The 7,037-nt window shown below is 48.3% G+C and overlaps 1 pseudogene; it reads left to right on the top strand.

The window, feature by feature from the left end:
- Positions 1 to 4,977: 4,977 nt before the first annotated feature.
- LOC133763980 (small ribosomal subunit protein bS21m-like) lies at positions 4,978 to 5,255 on the top strand (annotated as a pseudogene).
- The last annotated feature ends 1,782 nt before the right edge of the window (positions 5,256 to 7,037 follow it).

Genomic DNA, 7,037 nt, shown 5'->3' with positions numbered 1-7,037 from the left:
ACATAGTCATTATTTAAAGCTAATTTTATAAATGTACTGTTAAATCAATTATGTACAACTACTCTTATTGAACAGGATAGTTCATAATGAAGTAGCACCTTGACAGTAGCGACGCCATTTTCGAGCACCGAAGGCTCCATCTTGAGAAAGCACCCCCCACTGTGAGACTCTGGTCTGAAACTGCGATCTAAAACTTAGACAATAGCAGCCCCCTGCAGCCCACTTGGCAGAACATAGGAACTCCCTAGCATGATCGCTCAAGCTTAAAACAGATAGGCTGCACCTGGACTAATGTTATGTTGTAATCTCTCTATGTCCCACAGATGATTTAGGTCAACACTTGGACTAACGTCATGACTGTAACAGGTATTGTTAAGATTGTAACTGGCCCCGGTTGCCCCTCTTCCAGGCCAGCTCTCTGCTGTGGCCAGGGGGTGCAGTGGAGGATGGCCCAAGTCTTTGGGCCCTGCACCCCATGGGAGACCAGGATAAGCACCTGGCTCCTGCCATCGGATCAGCGCGGTGCGCTGGCGGCAGCGCGCCTACCGCGGCGGCCATTGGAGGGTGAACCAACGACAAAAGGAAGACCTTTCTCTCTGTCTCTCTCTCACTGTCCACTCTGCCTGTCAAAAAAAAAAAAAAAAGATTGTAACTGGCATTGTCAAGATTGTAATTGACATTAGTTTCACGTAGCACTTAGGTCAGCTTGACCCTGGTAACCATGTAGCCCTCTCGATCCTAGCAACCATCTCTACCCCCCTCCTCCTTGTGGTTTTTGCCTTTATAAACCCTGTTGCTTTGAGCTTCGGGATTGAGATTCCTTTAGGGCATGAGCCCGCTCTCCATAACCAGCAATAAAGGACCATCCAGTTTTATCAGTGTGTGGTGTTCCTCTGTTTGCACTCACTCAACAACCACAGTAACACCCCATGTTAAGGACTGGGATTTTATTCTAATTTGAAGAGGCCTATTTGTTTGGAAGCAGAGTTACAGAGAGAGAGAGAATCTCCCATCCTCTAGTTCACTCCTCAAATGACTACAATAGCCAGAGCTGGGCCTATTCAAAGCCAGGAGCCAAGAGCTTCTTCTGGGTCTCCCATGTGTGTACAGAGGCCCAAGGACTTGGCTCATCTTCTGATGTCTTCCCAAGGAACATGAGTAGAAACAGGATTGGAGTGGAGCAGTCAAGAATAGCTATGCCACAGCAGCAACCCAGAGGGTTTTTTTTTTTTTGTGAAAGAGTTATTTGTTTGTTTTGAAAATCAGAGTTACAAAGCAGAGGGAGGGAGAGAGAGAGAGAGAGAGAGAGAGAGAGAGAGAGAGAGAGAGAGAGAGAAATCTTCCATCTGCTGGTTCTCTCCCTAGATAGCTGTAATGTCCAGGCTGAAGCCAGGAGCTAGTAACTTTATTTTGGTCTGCCATGTGGGTGGCAGGGGCCTGAACACTTGGGTCATCTTCCCACTGCTTCCTCCAGACCTTTATCAGGGAGCTGGACAGAAGTGGAGCAGCCAGACATGAACCTGCACACATACAGGATGCCAGCATTGCACGTGGCAGTTTAACCTGCTTCGTCACAATGCCAGTCCCCAAGAGATCTTTAAATAGGGAGGGATTGAGTGCCAGAGTTATGGTGTAACATGGTAAGCCACCTCCTGCAACGCTGGCATCCGTATGAGCACCAGTTCAAATCCTGGCCCTGCCCCTTCCAATCCGGCTCCCTGCTAATATGCCTGGGAAAGCAGCAGCAATGGCTCAAGTCCTTGGGTCCTTGCACCCATGTGGGAGACCTGGAAGAAGCTGGCTCCTGGCTTCAGATCAACGGAGCTCCGGATGTTGTGGCCATCTGGGGAGTGAACGAGCAGATGGAAGATCTCCCTCTCTGCCTCTGCCTCCTTGTAATTCTGCCTTTCAAAATAAAAGGATTAATTTTTTTAAAATATTTATTTATTTGAAAGTCAGAGAGAAAGTTACACAGAGAGTGGAGAGGCAGAGAGAGAGAGAGAGAGAGAGAGAGAGGTCTTCCACCCGATGGTTCACTCCCCAATTGGCAGCAAAGGCTGGAGCTGCGCCAATCTGATGCCAGGAGCCAGGAGCTTCCTCCGCGTCTTCCCATGCAGGTGCAGGGGCCCAAGGACTCAGGCCATCTTCTACTGCTTTCCCAGGCCACAGCAGAGAGCAAACAGGACTGCAGGCAGTGGCTTTACCGGCTACACCATAGCACCAGCCCCAGATAAATTAATTTTAAAAAGTGCCTGGGTTCAATACCTGGCTCTGCTCCCAAGTCTAGCTTCCTGCAATGCAGACCCTGGGAAGAAGTGTTGAAAGGTCAAGTAATGGGATTCCTGTCACCCACGTGGGAGACCTGGATTGAGTTCCCAGCTCTGGCCTCAGCCAACAGGCATTTAGGGAGTGAACCAAAAAATGGAGCATCTCTGTCTCTCTCCTACTATGCATGTTTCTCTGTCTCTCAAGTAATATTTTCATAAAAGAATGTTATTTTTGGAAATATTACATGTAGAGATTTTCTATTGTTCTGCTAATATAAAACACCAATTTTTCAGCTAATAAATATTTCAGGACATTACACATTTGTAATGATTTTATTGCCCTTTCATACTCATCAACATCCCAGCGTAAGTCATAGATTAGCTAGTAACCCCAGTTGCTGGAGAGTCTCCTAACGGGGCAGCATACAGAAGCATCTGGATTCATAGAGAGAATAAACATGCAATGCCACTCAGCTAGATTCTCCCCAGTGCCCAGTGCCCTCTTAGGTGCATGCCCATGGTTCACAGCAGGAAGCCAAGCAGTGAGGACGTGACCACCCATAAAGGCAGCAAGAGGCATTTACACATCTCTGGGGTAGGCCCTAGCTAGCACCAAGGAAAGGGATTAGGTGGTACAGAACTGCAAGAACAAAGAGCCCCTGAGAGTCCCTGCTTTAGAATCCCAGTCTGGGGGCCGGCGCTGTGGCACAGCTTGCTAAGCCTCTGCTTGTGGCACCAGCATCCTGTAGGGGAGCTGGTTCTAGTCCCAGCTGCTCCTCTTCCGATCCAGTTCTCTGCTTGTGGCCTGGGGAAGCAGTGGAAGATGGCCCAAGTGCTTGGGCCCCTACAACCATGTGGGAGACCTAGAAAAAGTCCTGGCTCCTGGCTTCAGATCAGCTCAGCTCTGGCTGTTGCGGTCATTTGGGGAGTGAACCAACGGATGGAAGACCTTTCTCTATGCCTCTTCCTTTCTCTGCCTGTAACTCTACCTCTTGAATGAATGAATGAACGAATGAATAAAATCGTAAAAAGAATCCCAGCTGGGAGGGGCAGTGGGTGGGAGCCCAGGCCAGGGGCTGTGCTGCTCCAGGCTGAGGGGTGAGCAGAGCATCTGAAAGCAATCCGTGCCCTTGTGTTCCTCCCAGCATCACTGCCTGTGTGCACCTATACTGACCCTGCTGAGAGAGCCCAGTTCCATAAGGAAAGCTGGTTCTTTTCTGTCTCAACCTCCCACTCGCAAAGTGGAGAATGAAGTCTGACTCAGTGCTTGGGAAAACTTCACGGCATTACTGAAGTGCCACCATCTTCCAAGGTTTGCCTAAGTCAGGGATACCAAACTATGGTGTGAATAAAGCCATTCACATCTCCAATTAAAATGAGCACAGAGCTGGATATGGTGCTATGGCATTGTGGGTAAAGCCTCTGCTCCGCCAGCATCCCATATGGGCGCCGTTCAAGTCTTGGCTGCTCCACTTCTGATCCAGCTCTCTCCTATGGCCTGGGGAAACAGTAGAAGATGGCCCAAGTCCTTGGGCCCCTGCACCTGTGAAGGAAACCTGAAGGGAACTCTTGGCTCTGGCTTCAGATTGGCCCAGCTTCGGCCATTGCGGCCAACTGGGGAGTAAACCAGGGGATGGAAGACCTCTCTCTCTCTCTCTCTCTCTCTCTCTCTCTCCATCTCTGCCTTTCAAATAAATAAATGAATCATTTTTAAAAAAATGAACACAGGGAAATAAGCGTGACTGGACCTTGGGAAGTGCAGGCCAGAACATGAACAGAGACTGGTGGTGCAGCTGCCTCCCTTCTTGGGACTGAAACATCTGTGTTTGTTTCGCTGAGTTTGAGCAAGCAGTAGCAGAGTAAAAGATGCCTCCCAAGTCCTCAAGATCTGTGGCAGAAAAAACATGATGGTTGTTTTTAATGCCACTATTGCTTTAAAACACAATGTTTTTTCCATTCTGGATGTTGGATGACTATCAGGGTCCTCTTTGGAATTCAGACCCACCTCCACCTCACCCAGCAATACAACCACACTGCTGGGAAACACTCTTACAGCAATCCTGCGGAGCCTCGGGAATCGGTCCTAAGAGCGAGTGAAGAAACACTTAAACAAGAAGCCCTAGGAACTCTCAGCAAGAGCGTGAGCACCTGTGGCAGTGGAGTCCCACTCTTACTGCTGCCTCAGCCCCGCCCAATTCGGCAGAAGGTTCCCCTCAGGTGAGTGTGGCCAGCAGAAGGGCCTCAGCTCTCCATCAAGGGACCCCAGGATCCCACTGGAGAGTCAGACCACTGGCACTTCTCACAACCCCCAGCTCCGAGGTGCAGAGGTTCCATTCCCAGCCAGTGAAGCCACAGTTAGAGGCCCCTGGCCCGGAACAGTAGCTGGGGTCACGGGTGATGTGTCCTGTCCCTCCCGTGCCCGGCAACTCTGGCTTACGTGGTGATGCCGTGTATCCATCTCTTCTGCCCTGTCTTGGGCTTGCACTGGCAGAGTGCAAGGGATCTTGATCACGATTCGCGTGTGCTTTCAATTTCTGAAGACTTCCACTTGCCGGTCTCGTGTGTCAAGGAGCACGTTGCATTTTCAGATGCTGAAGAAGCCGTGCCGAACGGGAATATCGCTGTTTTGTTTATTTTATTACCTGTTCTTTCCTCACTCTTTCTTCCTCATAATTTAGGTCCAGCAAGGTGAGGACTTAAATTCAAGGTCATGGCAAAACATCTGAAGTTCATGGCCAGGACTGGGATGGTGCAGGATGGAAATGTAGAAGGTGCCTAATGACCCTAAACAGGATCCTCACTCACAGAGGACATTAAGCGACAGTGGTACTATGAGAAGCCTTGCCGCCGGCAACAGCGGGAAAGTTATAAAACCTGCAGGTGCATCTACAACATGGACATGACGCAAAAGATCAACTTCTGATGCGAAAGCCTAGAGTGGGCCCACGGCAGGGCTGCTGGGGCTTGTGGATAGAAGGCCCAGGATGAAACCCTTGTGCATTTTGTATTTCCACTTCTCACCCTTCTCAAACCCTGCTTACTGTTACCTTCATCTACAATAAACTCAATCTCATACAACAACCAAAAACAAGTTAGGCGCCCCTGCCTCTACGCACTCGTCCACAGAGAGCAGAGGCCTTCACTGAGGTTCAGTCGTCCACACCCTCACCCTGGCCTTTTGTTGAGCAGCAGAGACCAGCAAAGAAGAACAAGGCTCTTGTCCCTGCTCTGCCCTGCTCAGGAGGCAGGACCGGAACTGTGAGATCTGCAGGCCTCTGCCCTTTGCCCAAGCCCTGGAGCGGTGGCTCGGAGCTTTAGCTCAGGGCAAGAGGCAGTTCTTAAGAACAGAGATCGCTGAAGCCCTCCGTGAGAGGAACAAACTTGATTGGAAATAGCGTTCGGTGTTTTCAGGCCTAAGGTTTCTTCCTTAAAAACAGGGGCCTAAAAAATTAAAATTGGTGATAAAATTGGTCCTTAAAATTGGTGATAAGCAATTGAGCGGAGGCTCTTGTCTCCATGTGCACAATAAGCTATACTGTAGGTCAGCAAGTTTACCAGCAAGAATCTGACACAGCCCAGAACTGTCCAGCTGTCCTGGGAGTAGAACAAACCACAGAGACTGATCAGAGCTCGCAGGCATACCTGGGAGATATAGTTTGGGGCGGTGCCGACCACTGCAATACAGGGAGTATCATTATAAAGCAAGTCACACACATTTTTGAATTCCTATTACATATAAAAGTTATGTTTGTGCTATTCTGCTCTATTAAGTGTACAATGGCATTATATCTTTTTTAAAATGTATGTAACTTTTTAAAAATTTTTAATGTTATATTTATTTGAGAGGCAGAAACAGAGAGATGGAAGATGTCTCTCTCTCTCTGCCTCTGCCTCTCTCTGTAACTCTGCTTTTCAAATAAATAGATAAATCTTTAAAAAAAAATGAAAAGAAATGGAATCTCAAGGACATCGGTAAGTGAAGATGTTATAAATAACATGATATCTGAGGGGTTCCTGTTGATAAGCTCAATAGTAAACTCAACACAGCTGGGGAAAAAATCACTAAACTTGAAATCAATCAACAGAATTATTCAGAATAAAACATAAACCAACACATAGCATCTAGGAGCTATGGATAATATGAGGCTTTCTATGTAATCATCTCATGTGAGTGGTTTCCAAAAGTAGAGGAGAGAAAATTGTCAGAATATATACTCGAAATTTAGCTGGCCGGCACTGTGGCTCAATAGGCTAATCCTCTGCCTGCGGCGCCGGCACCCTGGGTTCTAGTCCCGATCGGCGCGCCAGATTCTGTCCCGGTTGCTCTTCTTCCAGGCAAGCTCTCTGCTGTGGCCCGGGAGTGCAGTGGAGGATGGCCCAAGTGCTTGGGCCCTGTACCCGCATGGGAGACCAAGAGCAGCACCTGGCTCCTGCCATCAGATCAGCGCGGTACACCTGCCTCAGCGTGCCGGCCGCGGCGGCCATTCTGAGGTGAACCAATGGCAAAGGAAGACCTTTCTCTCTGTCTCTCTCTCTCACTATCCACTCTGCCTGTAAAATATATATATATAGCCAAGATTTCCCCAAAATAATAAAAAACATCAAAGCACAGATCCAAGAAGATGGAAAATCCTAAACAGGATAAATACTGAAAACACCAACACCTTTAAGCTCCTGAAAAACAATCAAGGATGAAGAGAAAATCCTGAGGATATGCAGAGAAAAATCTACACAATTATTGAGAGACAAAGGTAACAGCAGAATGTTTGG

This window comes from Lepus europaeus, chromosome 7 (genome assembly GCF_033115175.1).
Source record: "Lepus europaeus isolate LE1 chromosome 7, mLepTim1.pri, whole genome shotgun sequence".
Classification (NCBI taxonomy): domain Eukaryota; kingdom Metazoa; phylum Chordata; class Mammalia; order Lagomorpha; family Leporidae; genus Lepus; species Lepus europaeus.
This window is presented reverse-complemented; position numbering and strand designations above follow the sequence as displayed.